Source organism: Euprymna scolopes, chromosome 38 (genome assembly GCF_053919585.1).
Source record: "Euprymna scolopes isolate OS-2025 chromosome 38, ASM5391958v1, whole genome shotgun sequence".
Classification (NCBI taxonomy): domain Eukaryota; kingdom Metazoa; phylum Mollusca; class Cephalopoda; order Sepiida; family Sepiolidae; genus Euprymna; species Euprymna scolopes.
The window spans coordinates 59,839,050-59,856,034 of NC_136519.1; the positions used below are offsets into that span (position 1 = coordinate 59,839,050).

Sequence of the window (16,985 nt, forward strand, 5' to 3'; positions counted from 1 at the left end):
ATTTTTCGGCACTCAATTTGAAACCAAATTCCTCAATTCTTTGGAAAACTGTTCTGATATGCTCCTTGTGTTCCTGCACATTTCTACTCTTTACAAGAATCTCAACCAAATATGCGAGTGCAAAACCTAAATTGACAAGCATTGTGTCCATTATTTGCTGAAATAATGCTGGAGCTACTTTCAAACCAAAAGGGAACCTTTGGAGTCTGAAGAGTCCTAAATACACAAATACTTTGAACATTCTTCACTGACTTTTACCTGAAGATAAGCCTCAGATAAATCAATTTTGGGAGAAATTTTCCCTCAATTCAGCTTTTTAAAAATGTCTTCGGGGGATGGGAGTGAGTAACTATGATCCATAAGACATTCATTGTAGCCTGTAGAAAAATTGACACATACCCGAATTCTCCTATTTTTCTTTTTAATATATACAATGGGGTTTGCCCACTCAGAATAGCTTTTTCGACTTCACCATTTTCCTGCAATCTCTGCAATTCAATTTCAATATCTTCCTTTGAAGAAAAAGGCATGTTTCTTTTTGGCTTAAAAACAGGTTTCACATTTTGCTTTAATTCAAAATTCACTTGGTCTTAGTACACATACCTAACCCCTCAGAAAAAAACCCTGGGGAATTCACTTTTTAAGACTGTAAGTAAATCCTCATTTTGTTGGGAATTTTTCTTTTCAACTACACTTTTACTGTTACAATATGAATTTATGTGTAGCTCCCATAAATCAAACAAAATAATCCAATCAATTCCGAAAAGGCAGGAATTTATACCTGGAACAACTGACACTTTTGTAGAAAAAGTTTTGGATCCAAGGGATATTAAATTCTCCCATGAATTTTAATCTCTTGTCGGATACTCCTTTGGCCATTTTAAATGTTTTTTCCAGTTTTGGACACTCTTCCAGGTCACTTCATCGATAATTGAAATATCGCTACTTGTATCCAAAAGTAGTTTCACTATGTGACCATTTGTTTTGCTATTGACAAATTTCCTTTTACTTCCTTGTCTCACTTCTTCTTTTGACAACACCACATTTACTTCAGACTTAAAGTTTTGTTTTTGTTTATTTTCTTTAGTTCGATACTGGGAGGCTCGGTGTCCGACTGAACCACATTTGGCACAAAGTTGGTCTTTAAAAGGGCAATTTTTTCTTAAGTGCGAACCCGCACAGCTCCCACATTCTAAACTTTTTCCTTTGTTCTTGGGAAATGTTTTCGGTTTTACCATTAAGACGTGGGATGTAGTTTTTCCTTCTATCCTAGTGTTTATTTCACATTTATCAATTTCTGACATTCTTCTGTCACTTTTTGCAAGTTAATTTCTTGATCTTGCTTCATAATCGATAAAATCCTTGACCTTAAATCCTTGTCCTTCGGCGCTGTCTGTCCCTGAACAAATATATAACACTGTCAACTGACAAATCTTTTAATTTAAATAGTTCACACTAGGCGGTGGATTTACCCGCATATGTGACAATATCAGCAGTTTCTTCTTTTTGCATGTTCAAGCACTTATACCTTGTATGAAAAAGGCTGTCTCTTTCACCAAATATCGATTACAAAATTCGAACAGTTTCCGAAAAAGAAATATCTTCCGGTTTCTTTGGTAAAATCAAATTCGTAAATTTTGTGTTTTCCTCCGTACCCAATTTCTGAAGTAGGAGTGTGATTCTTCCCTCGTCCGACTATTTCTCACATCTTGTTGTAAAAATCGTCTTGAACCTACGATAATAGACAGGGAACGTATCTCCTCGTTCTGGGTCGTATTTGAACTCCGCTGTACCTTCCGCCGAAAAAAATCTAGATGCGCCATTTTCAGATTTTTGTGACAACACAGTTTCACATAATAGACGATTCTCTATAGTTTGCTGAATGACGAATGATTCAAAACGTTCTTGCTGAATCAACATCCGTTTTTGAAATTCAATTTGAGCTTTTTGCTGAGCGATTAAGCTTTCAGTTAACATTATTTGTTCAGAAGACATTTTTTAAAACGTACAAATACCAAGTCAACATATACACAATTTTGCTAAAAAAATAAGATTTCCCCCTTTAGATCTCGTCACGAAAAAAAAAAATTGTCAGCACTTCAGAAATGTTCGTAGAGAAAATAATTCACCATACAAAATATCAATAGTTTACAAATTTTCAGATCCGTTTCGTCTTTTTCAAATACATGTAAGCTTCTTTTAAGAATTTCTTCATGACAGAAAAACAATTTTCACAGTACAATTCGTTTTATCGTTTTAACCAAAAACAAAAACCTCCGAATCGTTTTTCAAAACGAGAGGATATGACGTCAACTTTTCAGAAAGTTCAAAGAAAAACGGCAATAAGAATATACAAATTCTTTGTATTTGCGTGAATACCTGTCTTTCGTTTTCTCAGAAGTATTTCCTTCATTGGATATACACTCTTTGAGAATATTTTCTTTTCAAATTTCGCGCTCACCACGTGCTCATCTTTTTTTTTTTTACTGAGTTCGTATCTCGTCTTCGTCTCCAATTTGATATGTCCTAATATGGCTTATTATACGGACAATCAAAGATAAAGTATTCCGCGAAAGGAATAAATATACACTGTGGTTTGAATACTGAAAGAGACGTTTATTTACGTATAGAGACAAATAAAGCGTGTTAACGTTCAGGGGGAAGTCTCTGTTTTACAAGGGTCCAATGAAAACCGGTGACTCGGTTCCTTATGTAGAATGTTCCGGGTTGGTTACCTATCTCCACATAACACTTTCCTCGATATTAAGGCAATCGTAAAGAGAACGTTTTGAATTCCCAGATGCTATCAAGAGGGCGATGATGGTGACAGGACTGAATGCAATTCCCAGGCTAATAGATAATCATCAGAAAATGATGAGCACCTCGACTTTGATCCAATAAAGAACATTAGTTCACATGGGACATTGATAAACGTGAATGATCGAAAAAAAAAAACGATTCAAATGTAAAAAGCAAAATAAAACTAGATGACGGTAAAAACAGACAAGTTTTTTTTTGTACTGGTATGGTTACCTAGCGTTGTCCGAGGACATAGACAAGTTGAAACATTTTCTCTTTAAACGTCTCTCTCTTTCTCTCTCCTCTCTCTCTCTCTCTCTCTCTCCATACATATATATATATATATATATATAATATAATATAATATAAAGCTGAATGTCTCTGTGTGTGTGGGGGGGTCACGAATAGGCTCCTATATGGTTGACTATTTTAAATAACTGATTGCATATAATGATAGAAGATGTATCGAGACACAGGAATGGGTATGTTTGATCCTGCAGAACGGTGGTTCATTAAAATTGTGGGATCTGCGTTCGCGCCTGGTCCACAAAGTATGGAAATAAAAAATTTTAGAATTAAAAAAAAAACGTTTACAAGTGTTTTTGATATAGATTACATAAAAATACTTTGATAAGTATGTTTTAACTTAATTAGGGATGGTATAATAAAATTGTGGGGTCTGCGTTCGCGCATGGCCTCCATAGAATGGAAATAGGCACAAACTTTAATAAAACTTTTCATATCTATCTGCGTAAGTATATTTTGAGAATTATGTTTCAGTTTGAAGAAATATGGTATAATAAAATGATGGGGTGTTCGTTCGCGCCTGACCTTCATAGAATGGAAATATGTCACAAAGTTTAACAAGGTTTTTTAATATATATCCACAGAGTATTGTGATAGGTGTTTCAGTGTGAACAGGTATGGTATAATAAATTATGTGGTTTATCTGTTTTATTTTTACTTTCATCATATTTTGCTTTGGTTTTGATACCCCCCAAATTCGAAGCTATCTCTTTACAACCCTTCCTTTTCATAACCTATCATACTTTAATAAATCAGAGTCCATTTTCCGAAGTAATGGTTGTGTGATTTCAACAAGAGAAAAACATGTATATTTAAAAGAGAAGACCCAGCAATATTTGTTAGTTTTTAAAACTTTTATGATTTTTTAGGCAGCTCATGAAAATATTTTAAAATATTTTAAAATAAAAAAGTCTTAAAAATCAACAAATATTGCTGGCTATATATATATATATATATATATATATATATATATATATATATATATATATATATATATATATATATATTATCATTTCAGCCCGGCGTTGCCTGGATCTTTGGAGGGGTGTGTTGAGCAAAAAAAAAAAAGTAGGAAGGCAGGCTCGAACCCGTACCGCACACGAGCAAAAGAACGGGAAAAACGAAATGTCTTTGCTGTTACGACCACCGCCAAACCGGAAGTGACGCTGGTTGTAATTAAGGCTAGACAATCGAAAGGAGAGGATTACTTTCGAAAATATCGGCGAAGAAAACGAAACCTCCTCCCCCCCTGTAGAAAAGTGCCCAGTTGAAGGTGAAAATATTAATGTTTTTAGCAAATTTTTCGATATTTGTCGTCTGAAAGGTCGAACTTCCAAACAATACTGATCTAGTTTATCCTCAGCAGCTTGATTTAGGTCACTACTATAAAGCGCAGCATCTTTGTGGACAGCGCTCCTCCATGCCAACCTGCTCCCAGCCACGTCCTCCCATGTCTCAAGGTCCATGTGAAACCGCTTTAGATTTGCTTTGATGTTGTCCTTATACCTCACCTTTTGGCCACCCTGGGCACGCTTTCCCTCAACAAGCTGAGAGTAGAAAATCTGTTTTGGGAGGCGGAGATCCGGCATTCGGACAACATGACCAGTCCATCTGAGCTGGCGTTGAGCAACAGTAGCGGTGATAGTGGGAATGTCAGCCTCACTCAGGACGCTGGTGTTGGTGCGTCGGTCCTTCCAACTAATTCTGAGGATTTTTCGGAGGCATCTTTGGTGGTACTCTCCAGGGTTTTTACGTGCCTCCTGTATGTGGTCCAGGTCTCCGATCCATAGAGAAGAGTGGGCAGCAAGACAGCTTTATATACCATGATTTTGGTCTTTGCCAGAAGGTCACGGTTCTCAAATACTCTCTTCCTTAGCCTTGAGAAAGCCCCACTGGCACAGCTGAGACGGTGTTGTATTTCATCATCTATGTTGGCTTTTGATGATAGGATGCTGCCTAGGTATGGGAAGTGGTCCACATTTTCCAGTCTAGCGTTGTCAATGAAGATGTTTGGGGGTGAGACTGGAGTACTGTTTGGTGGTGATTGATGGAGGATTTGGGTTTTTTTATATTAATTGTTAGTCCTAGCTGTTTGTACGCCCTCGTGAAGGCAACCAGTGTACACTGTAGGTCCTCTTCTGAGAGGGATACAAGGGCGTTATCGTCTGCATACTGTAGCTCCATAATGGATATGGTGTTCGTTCGACCTTTGGCCCTAAATCTGTTGATGTTAAAAAGTCGCCCGTCAGTTCTGTACATAATCCGAACTCCATGGGGAAGATGTTTGTCCGTGAGATGGAGGATAGCAGTAATGAAGATGGAGAACAGGGCCCTTGAACGCAAGCACAGAAAGGACAGATTATTAACCAGACACACCCAACCCCACCCCACCACCACTACCTTTATCTGCCCAAATTGCACAAGACAAATTGGGTCTAGGATTGGGCTCTATGCTCACCTGAGGACCCACAGAAGCCACAACGGAGGACAGTCTTACTCGGACACGAGTGACCGCCGATGATGATGATGACTGATCTAGTAAAAATCCTGTCGAAATTTTTAGGCTGACATGCAATCATACATACATGCATACATACCTCCATACATACATACCTCCATACATACATACATACATACATACATACATACATACATACATACATACATACATACATGCATACATACATACATAATACATACATACATACATACATATATTTATACATACATATATTTATATATTGGTAACTCAAATATTCGACCCGAAGCGATTAAAAAGCTTGCCCTTTCTCTGAATATCCTTTATTTAAAGCTTCAATTGTTTAGACCAGAAATTGTATAAGTAATTTGGTAGAGATCGAAACGGTCATTTTTTTTTAATTTGACCCCTATTATGACTCCTTAAAATTTATTGTTTTGGGCTCAAATCAAGTTATTAAGTTAGATCCATGTCCAAGGCACCTATATTCAAAATTTCAAGTGTTTAAACCCAAAATTGGAGGAGAAGTTTTCTAGAGTTCTCAAAGGTCAAATTGTTGAACTTTGACCCATTAACAGCGAAATTTCTGGCCGAAAACCGATTACAAAATTTTACAAAATCTCAGTACCCTGTATATCAAATTTCGGGTCTGTAGACTAAAAATTGACAGAGTTATTGTGTAGGGAAATGTACACAGACACACACAGACAGAGAGAGATAATTGAATGCCTACTGGAGAGAATTGAATGCCTACGGGAGAGAATTGAAAGCCTACGGGAGAGAATTGAATGCCTACGGGGGAGAATTGAATGCCTACTAGCCACCAACCTCGGGTGTCTTCGGTCTCTCTGTACAGGGGTTTACCAGGGACTCTGGTATGAGGATACTTTCAATTTTTAATTTAAAGTAAACCCTGACCAAATATTCGAATTTAAATGAAAATGAAAAATAAAACTAAATCATCAAACTGGCAGGATGTCGCCCAGGATAAAAAGATCCCCTCAGCATTGCTAAGCACTGGGCCATATGAGGAAAATAACGGTGCACCGTCTCCTTGAGATGTTTCCACAAATGAAAACACTAAGCTGGACACTCCACCAGACCAGTCAAATTCTAGTCCTGGAACCCGGCAAGACCAAACAAGAACCACTAAGAAAAGACACTGTAACCAAGTCAAGTGGTCTCTTGAGGAGAAAAAAATTATTCTTCACTGTTTCACATACTCCAGGTATGAGACATGGGGTAGGAAAGACCACAGTATTCGAAACTCAAGTAAAAACTTCACCCTTACCAAAAGAAAAAAACAACAGTAACCACAACTAAGAACTTACTTTCAATTGTATCGCAAATACATAAATATCTCCCAAAGAGAGTCAATTGAGAAGAAAGCTTTTAGCGATTGATTTTACCAAATCTAACACTGCTGAATATGCCCAAACCAAGTGGAATAGGGAGGAAAACTGGACATTGATTTGGTCAATGGAATACGCAAAAATAAAATACCAAAAACTCACAGACAGTTGTAAGCACCACTGCCCAAACAAGAAGGGGATTGAGAAGGAAAAGTTAACATGCCAGAAATCTAATTTTCTGAGAAACAATGTCTTTTCCGGTGAGCAAATATTCCAGCTAAAAAAAAGATGTCCATGAAATGACTAAAAACAACATTTGCCCAATCAGCAATCCCCTCTGCCAAACCAAACAAGAAGACACTACAACAAATTCTCACCTGACAGCTCCCTGAGACAATGCCAATAAGTCCAAGTCTTGGATGTCTACCAAAAACAAACCAGAAATATACCCGACATGCCACCCCATCAAATAATGCAATATCTCCCCAGGAATCACTCCCAACAGACCCAACACAATTTAAACATGGGCAGACATACCAACACTTCAACATATGACATTTGACACGGACCAGTTGGAACTAGAGGAAGAGCTGGCAAACAGGATAGAAATAGCACGATGTCTAGCTGTTGAAGATCGGCCCAGACTGGTAAAAGTTAGTATGAATAAAGCCTTCAAAGTACTTGTTTCAAAAGTCAACGATGCCCTCGAAAGAATCACTCCGATTAACGCGCCATCGAGTGAAATAAATCATACAACATATGGGGCAGCATGGTTTATTCAATTAAAACTCTTATCCAAACACCAAGAGAGTAAAAGAGCCTATTTACTATGCCTCCCCACGGGACAGAGTTAGATACCAGGGTCGTTTTTTAACGTGGAGAAAAGGTACAAAAATAAAAATTGTCTCAGTCGTGAAGGATTTCTCCTCCACCGAAAGAGAACAAGAAAATGAAGCTCAGCATCTGAAGAACAGATACTACACTTTGATCTTGACCAAAAGGCCAAGAAGAGGAAGCATGAAGGCTAAATCATATAACCCAGCCTGGAAACGTAAACTCCAGCAGAAAATAGACAGACTCTGAAAGGAAACTGCCCAGATATATGCATTCCTATCCTGTGAAATCCCAGGCAAAAAAACTAAATAAGAAGGTGAATAAGTTGAAAACTTATTATTTCCCCCAAGACCAAGCTCAGCTAAGAGCTAAGTTGGCAGAACATCATGCTGAGATAAAAGCCTTAGCTGCACAAAAAAAAAATAAAACCAAAAACTTTGAAGCAAAAAGGATAAATAAGCTTTTTGCGACAAACCCAAGAATTGTCTATAGGAGCCTCATTAAATAAGAAATAAAGGTGAGCTCCCCACCAACACAAGAAGAAGTTGAAAACTTCTGGAGGCCACTCTATGAGGACACTAAAGTACATAAAGAAAACAACTGGATAAATACCACCAACGAGGAGAACAAGGAGAAAGAAAAGATGCCAGCTCTAAAAATTACCAAGGAGGCTGTCTGCAGGAAGGTAGCTCAGTGCAGTAATTTCAAGACCCCAGGAATAGACCAAATACCAAATTTCTGGCTAAAAAAACTGAGCGCACTTCATCATCACTATGCCAAGGTATTCAATAGAATCATCAGTGGAGATGAAGAGCCGCCTGAGTGGCAGTACATCACTTATTCCCAAAAATGAGGTCACCCACATGGCTAGCAAATATAGACCAATCTGCTGCCTCACAACAACCTACAAGCTCCTAACAGGGATAATCGCTGATGCAACATACGACCATCTGATTGCTGGTGATTACATTGAAAGTGAACAGAAGGGGTGCACGAGGAAAAAGCTAGGCACAAAAGACCAACTCCTTGTAAACAGAACCATGTTAGAAGACTGCAGAAGAAGACAAAGAAATCTGTCAATGGCCTGGATTGATTAAAAAAGGCCTTTGACAGTATACTTCATTCCTGAATACTTCGCTGTTTGGAGCTGTACAATGTGCACACTGATATTACATCATTCATTCAAAAACAAATGGCCAGATGGTGCACATCAATTACATTACAGCACACGGAAGGAAGGATACAGACCCCAAACATAAAGATCAAGCCAGGAATATTCCAGGGAGACAGCCTCTCACCGCTCCACTAAGTAAGCTACTTAAGCGATCCAATGCTGGATATAATCTCAGCATGGGCAGAGAGAAGGGAGAAAATAAAAGAGTAATCCATCTACTCTTTATGGACGACTTGAAACTCTATGCAGAATCCGAGAAACAACTTGTCTCTCTGATAGGCATTATTAAAAATTATACAGAGGACATCTGCATGGAATTTGGATTCGACAAATGCGCTAAGTTCACCATAAAGAAAGGAAGAAAGACAGCATCAGAACATCTTAATCTTGACAATGGCTCTATTGAAGACCTTGAAGAGGATGCTGCCTATAAATACCTGGGAGTAGAGGAGAATGAGACACTTGAACATGGAAAGATGAGAGAAAAAGTAAAGGGAGGATACTTCAAGCGACTTTAAAAAATTCTCTCATCAGAACTATCACCAAAAATCAAAATTACTGCCATCAATCAATTTGCAATACCCGTTGTCTCCTATGGATTTGGCATAATCAATTGGCTACAAAACTGCATCAATAGCCTTGACGTAAAAACTCGGAAAATGCTGGCCCTTCATAAAGTTATTTACAAACATCAATGCACGGACAGACTGTACTTACCACGGAGAGAAGGTGGTTTAGGCCTCACTGAAATAAACTACGCATACCGAGCTTCAATGGTAAGCATAGGCCAATATATCAAATGTTCTTCTGACGCCAAAATAAAAATGGTGAATGAGCATCACACCAAATGTTTGCCGCAGCAGACGTCAACTACAAAGCTCGGTGAAATTTTCAGTGGTAACACATTGGACAATACAATAGAAGAATATGGCAACCCAGCAACCCTAATCGCCCGAAAGAAGAGAAAGGAGTATACAAAAAAGGAACTGAAGACAAGACTAGAAGGATGGCAACAACATAAGAGAGCAGGCAGGTTCATAGAAGAACTGAACCAGAGCTATATTGACAAGGAGGCCTCACTACAATGGCTTAAAAGTGGCAAATTTCCATTTGATAACGAACGATTAAGTATAGCTGCAGAAGACCACGGCTTACTCACAAATGGATTTAAGAAAATAGCTGGTCTACAAAAAAAAAACGACCAATGCAGATTCTGTCACTCAGCTGTTGAAAGCCCAAGTCACCTAATGTCTAGATGCAAGATCCTTCTAGCCGATGGTCATTACACTGCTCGTCACAACAAAGTATGTAGGTCTGTGAAGAGATACAACTAGATAGGTCGTCGAACATCTGGGAACATGAACCACCACCGATAACATCAAATGGAAAAGTTACAGTGTTCTATGACAACGACATACAGACAGGCAGGTACATAAAAGACAAGGCCATCAAGCCAGATATAGTAACATGGAACAAGCACGAAAGAACTGCACTCATTATCGACGTCACAGTTCCAAACGACTTTGGCCTTAATAGAGCAGAACGGGAAAAGATAACAAAATATCAGGACCTAAAAAATGATCTAAAAACATGGTCTCTGAAAGAAATAACATTATACCAGCTGTGACAGGAGCAACTGGCCTAATAAAAAAGAACCTTCAGAAATACTTAGAAGCAATCCCTGGAAAACCAAGCTGTAAGGAAATACAGATAGCAGCCATAAGGGGAACAGTGTCTATTCTTAAAAGAGCCATCGGATATAAATTTAAACTATAATAGAATCAAACGTTAGCCCCAGGAAGGAGTCCCTTGATCTCTTCAAACTAACAAAAGTAAAAAAAAAATAACAGACACTTTCACTTTTATAGATATACTCGCAATTCAGCCCGGCTTTGCTCGGCCCCTATACTGTTCATAACTTGCCCTACGTGTGAATACACTTTATGTAAGATTTCAACTATTTAGACCCAAAATTGTCTGAGTAATTTCGTAGAGACCGCGAAGATAAACTTTTTTATAAATTGGACGCCAATTTTGACCCCTTAACATTAATTATTTTGGTCTCAAATCAAAATATTTAAGGTTTGCCCATATCCAAGTTACCTACATCTAAAATTCGAAGTCATTAGACCCAAAATTGGCGGAGAAATTTCGTAGAATCGGCAAAGGTCAAGTTTTTCAACTTTGACATTTTGGCTGCCAAATTTTCACCCTAACACTCATTAAAATGCTTGCCGCCTGTCTGAATACCCGTTATGTGTAAATTTTAAATGATAAGACCCAAAATTCGGTGATTAGTTTGCTAAACATCGCAAAGGTCAAATCTTTTGAACTTTGACCTCTCAGAAGCTTAAAGTTTCGACCCAAACCGATTAAAAAGCTTGCCCTATCTCTGAATACTCTTAATATACAATTTCTAATGTTTGACCAGAAATTGTCTGAGTAATAGGCAGAGGTCAATTTATTTTATTTGGCCCCTATTATGACGCCTTAACATTTATTATTTTGGGCTCAAATCAAGTTATTAAGTTAGATCCATGCCCAAAGAACCTATATCTAAAATTTCAAGTGTTTGGACCCAAAATTGTCGGAGGAGTTTGGTAGAGTTCTCAAAGGTCAAATCGTTTAATTTTTACACCTTAACAGCCAAATTTCTAGCCGAAAACCAATCGCATAGATTTTCCCAAATCTCAGTATATCAAATTTGGAGTCTGTAGACAAAAAAAATTGACAGAGTTATTGCGTAGGGAAATGTACACACACACAGACACACAGACACGTTCACTTCTATAGATATACTAGCATTTCAGCCCGGCGTTGCCCGGGTGTTTGTATGTGTATGTTGATACAAAAAAAGTGGTAGTAGGAAGGCAGGCTCGAACCCGTACCGCAAGGGAGGAAAAGAACGGGGTAAAACCTAACGTTTATGCTGTTACGACCACCGCCAAACTGGAAGCGACATGTTTTTTTAAATTAAGGCTAGACAATCTAAAGGAGAGGATAACTTTTAAAAATATCGGCGAAAAAAGTTACCCCCCCCCTGTAGAAAAATGCCAAGTTGAAGGTGAAGATATTAATGTTTTTAGCTAATTTTTCGATATTTGTCGTATGAAAGGTCGGACTTACAATGATACTGATCTTGGTAAAATCCGTCGCCTCTAATGAAAGTTTAAGGCAGACATGCAAACAGACATACATACATATATTTATATATTGGTAACTAATAATTTTCAACCCAAACTGATAAAAAAAGCTTGCCCTATCTCTGAATACCCTTATGCAAAATTTCAAATATTTAGACCAGAAATTGTCTGAGTAATTTGGAAGAGACCGCAGAGGTAAAATTTTTTTTTAACTTTGATTCCTTAAAATTTATTGTTTTGGGCTTTGGGATTTGTTTTTTTTATTACTTTGACTCCTTAAAATTTATTGTTTGGGCTCAAATCAAGTTATTAAGTTAGATCCATGTCCAAGAAATCTATATCTAAAATTTCAAGTGTTTAGACCTAAAATTGTCAGAGGAGTTTGGTAGAGTTCTCAAAGGTCAAATCGTTGAACTTTGACCCCTTAATCGCCAAATTTCTGGCCAAAAACCGATCACCTCGATTTTCCCAAACGTCAGTACCCTGTATATCAAATTTCGGGTCTGTAGACTAAAAATTATTAGTTATTGCGTAGGGAAATGTACACAGACACACAGATACAAAGACACTTTCACTTTTTTATATATATATATATATATATATATATATATATATATATATATATATATATATATATATATATATAGATAGATAGATAGATAGATAGATAGATATAGATAGTTTGTTTGTGTATGGTTTGTCATTGTTTGTTTGTGTATGGTTTGAACTTCAGCATAATGTTAGATTATAAATAAAATTCAATATAAGCGTAATATTTATTTAAATATGTTGCAGTAGATAAGAAAGACATCGGTACCGTCGGTTTTAAATCCAGCGTCTATATTAGATTGTCATCAACCTCTGTATAAATAGTGATCTAATGTTGTGTAGAATACTGTTTTTGTTTTGTCGCTTTTTTTTTCAGTTCACGATATTGTTTTCTCTTTTCTATTTCAGTTTTTCTGTGATTTTGTCCGTTATATATATATATATATATATATATATATATATATATATATATATATATATATATATAGAGAGAGAGAGAGAGAGAGAGATATGGCAAAATTACTACATAATAGTCTTTTTAAAAAATCCTATAAATATCACCCTCGCCCGTTCAGCTAATTCTGTTCATGTTGATCCCCAGAAGAATGCATGTTAAAAAACAGTGCCCATATTTTGTCTAAAAAAGAACATATCATTTTTGTTCGTCACTATTGTGTAATTTTTTTTTTTAGTTGGACAACACATATTTTTATATACACTAACCTTTACTGACTGTAATTATGGTGAGCTACGATGTTCACTCTTTCGCTGCCGGAAGTTCAAGTGCCCCGAAACGTTTTCTGCGCATGCGGCTAGAGGCGCCTTTTTACTAAATTACTTTAAAAATTCAATGTTTTGATTTTCTGACCAATCAGAGAATTTTCTAAGCTGTCGGAAATTCGGTGTCTGTGGGAGCCGATGAGAATCTTTAAAAGAGCTCTGTATTTTCCAAATAAAAAAAAAACAGTTAACAAAAATTCAGACATAGTGTTGAAAGGCATATATCACTACTGTCTGCAACGCAACTCTAACACGACAACACTTTGAACATAACAGTCAGCTAATCAGACAATGTAGGCGAACACACCGACACAGAAACAGTAACTATCTTTTGCATTTCCCCTTTTATTATCGTATGCTCACTTGAAATTAAGTTTATGAAAATAATTATTTTAACACTTCTCACATTTTTCAATGAACCTACCAGAGTAATTGATTAACTCTACTCAAAAACTTTCAGTGAAAATTATTTTATATAGTTGAGTGAGGAAGTTTTCTTTACGATTTACAGACCCGTGAACTAAGCACGGCTCTTGAATTATCAACTCAAACTTCCTCGAAATCTCAAACTAATTTCCCCCTTTTGTTCACTCATAAATGAACTATTATTTTCAATGAAAATATTTCCTAAAATGTAATAAATCTTTTTCCTTTTCTAAATTGAGAGTTAACCTTGTTTGTTATGTTGATATATTTTCTACGAAAGAACCTCGTAAATTCGACTCTCTGTCTCGCTCTCTTTACTTCTTTCTCCCACAATAATAACATTAATTAATAATACATAAACAATAAAAAAAAAATAGGAATAGGCCAAACAGGCGACCCACCGACGTGATTATTTTGAACATGCAAACAATTCTATAAACAAAAAAAAAAAAAGAAAAAAAGCTACCTTCTAATGCTTCAAGTAACCAATCTTTTGATGTGAATTTCAACGTAACTAAACAAAATGAAAACAACCCAAGAAATAATTTCACTACAAATTCACCACGGACCAACAACAACAAACAAACAAACAAACAAAAACTGCCTTCTAATAATTCAAATAACCAACTTTTGATGTGAATTTCAACAAAAGTAAATAAAAACTAAAGAAACAATTTCACCAAGGTCGCGAAAAACTACGGAAATTCAGCAACAAAAAGAAAAAGGAAAAACATTTTTTTTATAAAAACGATAAAACAAATCCTTTTGAATATAAAAATCTACTTTTCCAAAAAAAAAAAATTATTTTCTAACAAAAATACAATCCTACAAATATATATGCCTTTTCTTCTTGAAAACAAACAAAATATTTCAAACAAAAAAAAGTATTCTTTTGAAACAAAAACATATTTTCACAAAAAAAAAATATATATATATATTTAACATAAAAAACCTATCTTCATAACAAAATTATAAAAGACAACACACAGCAAAAGTGTGTATAAAAAAAGGAAAACTAAAATGGCAGAAAACGAAGTCGACATGGCAGCAGAACAAGATAAACCAGTGCAGTCAATAGCGATGAAAACTCCGGCATGTATTGATTCAAATGTACTAGCTTGGTTTTCAATAATGGAAGCCCAGTTCAGTATTATGAACATTAAACAACCAAGACAAAAATTTTACCATATTCTCGCGTCACTACCAACGGATATAGTTGGAAAATTACAAGACAACATACTGGAATCAAAAGACTTTGATAAGTTAAAAGATGCTGTATGAAAAATCAAAGCCTGAAATGCTGGACAAACTAATGTCATCTTCAATCATGACAGGACGTCCTTCGATTTATTTGAACGAACTCATGTCGTTAGCAGGTAGAATTGGTGTTGGAGAAGACATTGTCCGACATAAGTTCATCCAAGCCCTACCTCATTCGATCAAACCCGTGCTAGCAGCACAAATTGATCTCGATCTGGAAAGACTTGGTAAAATGTCCGATGATCTGCTATTATATTTTAATAGACAGGAAGCCACGCAAATACAACAGATATCATGGAACCAAAACCATCGTAACCAGAGTGATGACGGACCTGAAAGAAAAAGTAATCCGTCACAAAAATCATATAATTGTCCAAATGGAGTTCGTCCTTTTAACAAGGATCAGAGACCCAAAATCTGCCGTTCACATCTATATTTTGCCGAATGTACAAAATATTGCAAACCATGGTGTAAATGGCCAGACAAACGGAATGTGCAAATGCAACCCAGTTCTCGTCCTGCCTCCCCTGCTTTTGGTAAAACATCGGAAAACTAACCCGGCGAAGCGTGATAGCTTCCACATCTTCGCCGCTTCTTGAAGTAGCCGCACGGTTAGGAGCTATAAAATTGAATTTCGTTGTGGATACGGCAGCTGCAATATCTGTAATCCCAAGAAAATATATAAGCGGTATAGTTATATACCCAACAAACATCTCAATTGTGTCAGCTAACGGTCAGAACATTGAATGTTCCGGTCAAGCAGTATTAACCTGGCACTTCATAACTTGAGGCGTGATTTCACTTGGACCTTTCTCATTGCAGAAACTACCAGACCTCTCCTAGGTTATGATTTTCTGAATCATTTTGGATTGATGGTTGATTGCACAAATAACAAAGTGATTGATCAAACAACCAAAAGATATTCAAACGCACAGCCATCACCAATACTTATGAACATTGCTTTATGCTCGGATAACGTTGCTGACACAACTGTTCACACAATTTCGCAAAAATATCCCAACTTAATTTCTCCACATCGCGATTCCAACGCAACAAAACCTAAAGTGTTTCATAGAATTGAAACTGGCAGTAACCCTCCATCTTTCTCTAAAACGAGGCAGTTATCAGCCCAGAAATACAACATAGCAAAAGAGGAATTCAGGAAACTCCAGAATGCCGGAATTATATCCCCCTCTAAATCAGAGTGGAGTTCGGCCTTGCACATGGTGAATAAATCTGATGGGACTTATAGACCTGTAGGTGACTACAGGTTACTAAACACTATAACAAAACCAGATCGATACCAAGTGCCAAACATAAATTCCTTGTCATCAAAACTGCACGGTAAGAAAGTTTTTTCAAAAATTGATTTATCTTCTGCTTACCACCAAGTACCAGTCCATCCGGATGATGTATGCAAAACAGCCATCACAACACCCTTCGGTTTATATGAGTACAATTACATGCCTTTTTTGCGGAACACATCTAGTACTTTCCAAAGGATGATGGACAATATTTTCCGCGACATCGATTGCATTTTTATATACATCGATGATATTCTTATTTTCTCAAATAGTGAAGAAGAGCATTCCAAACACCTCGATACTGTTTTACAGAAACTCAGTGAGTACGACCTTAAAATTTCCCTTTCTAAATGTATTTTCAATGTTTTTCAACTTGAATTTTTGGGATTTCACATATCTGTTGATGGTCTTAAGCCAAGTAACAAGAAAATCCGCGAATTAAATGAATTTCCTCAACCAAACGATTCAAAATCACTGCGTCGATTCCTTGACATGGCAAATTTTTACAGAAAATTAGTTCCAAATTTCAGTGAAATCAGTTTACCACTCACCGAGTGTATTCGGTTGAATAAAAAATCT

At 36.6% G+C, this 16,985-nt stretch overlaps 1 protein-coding gene and 1 pseudogene across 1 annotated transcript in view; one reads left to right on the forward strand and one right to left on the reverse strand.

Moving 5' to 3' along the window:
- LOC145263165 (uncharacterized) overlaps positions 1-16,985 on the forward strand; it is a 1,002,407-nt gene that overhangs the window by 305,204 nt on the left and 680,218 nt on the right. The window lies entirely within an intron of this gene.
- LOC145263433 (U2 spliceosomal RNA) lies at positions 7,818-7,950 on the reverse strand (annotated as a pseudogene).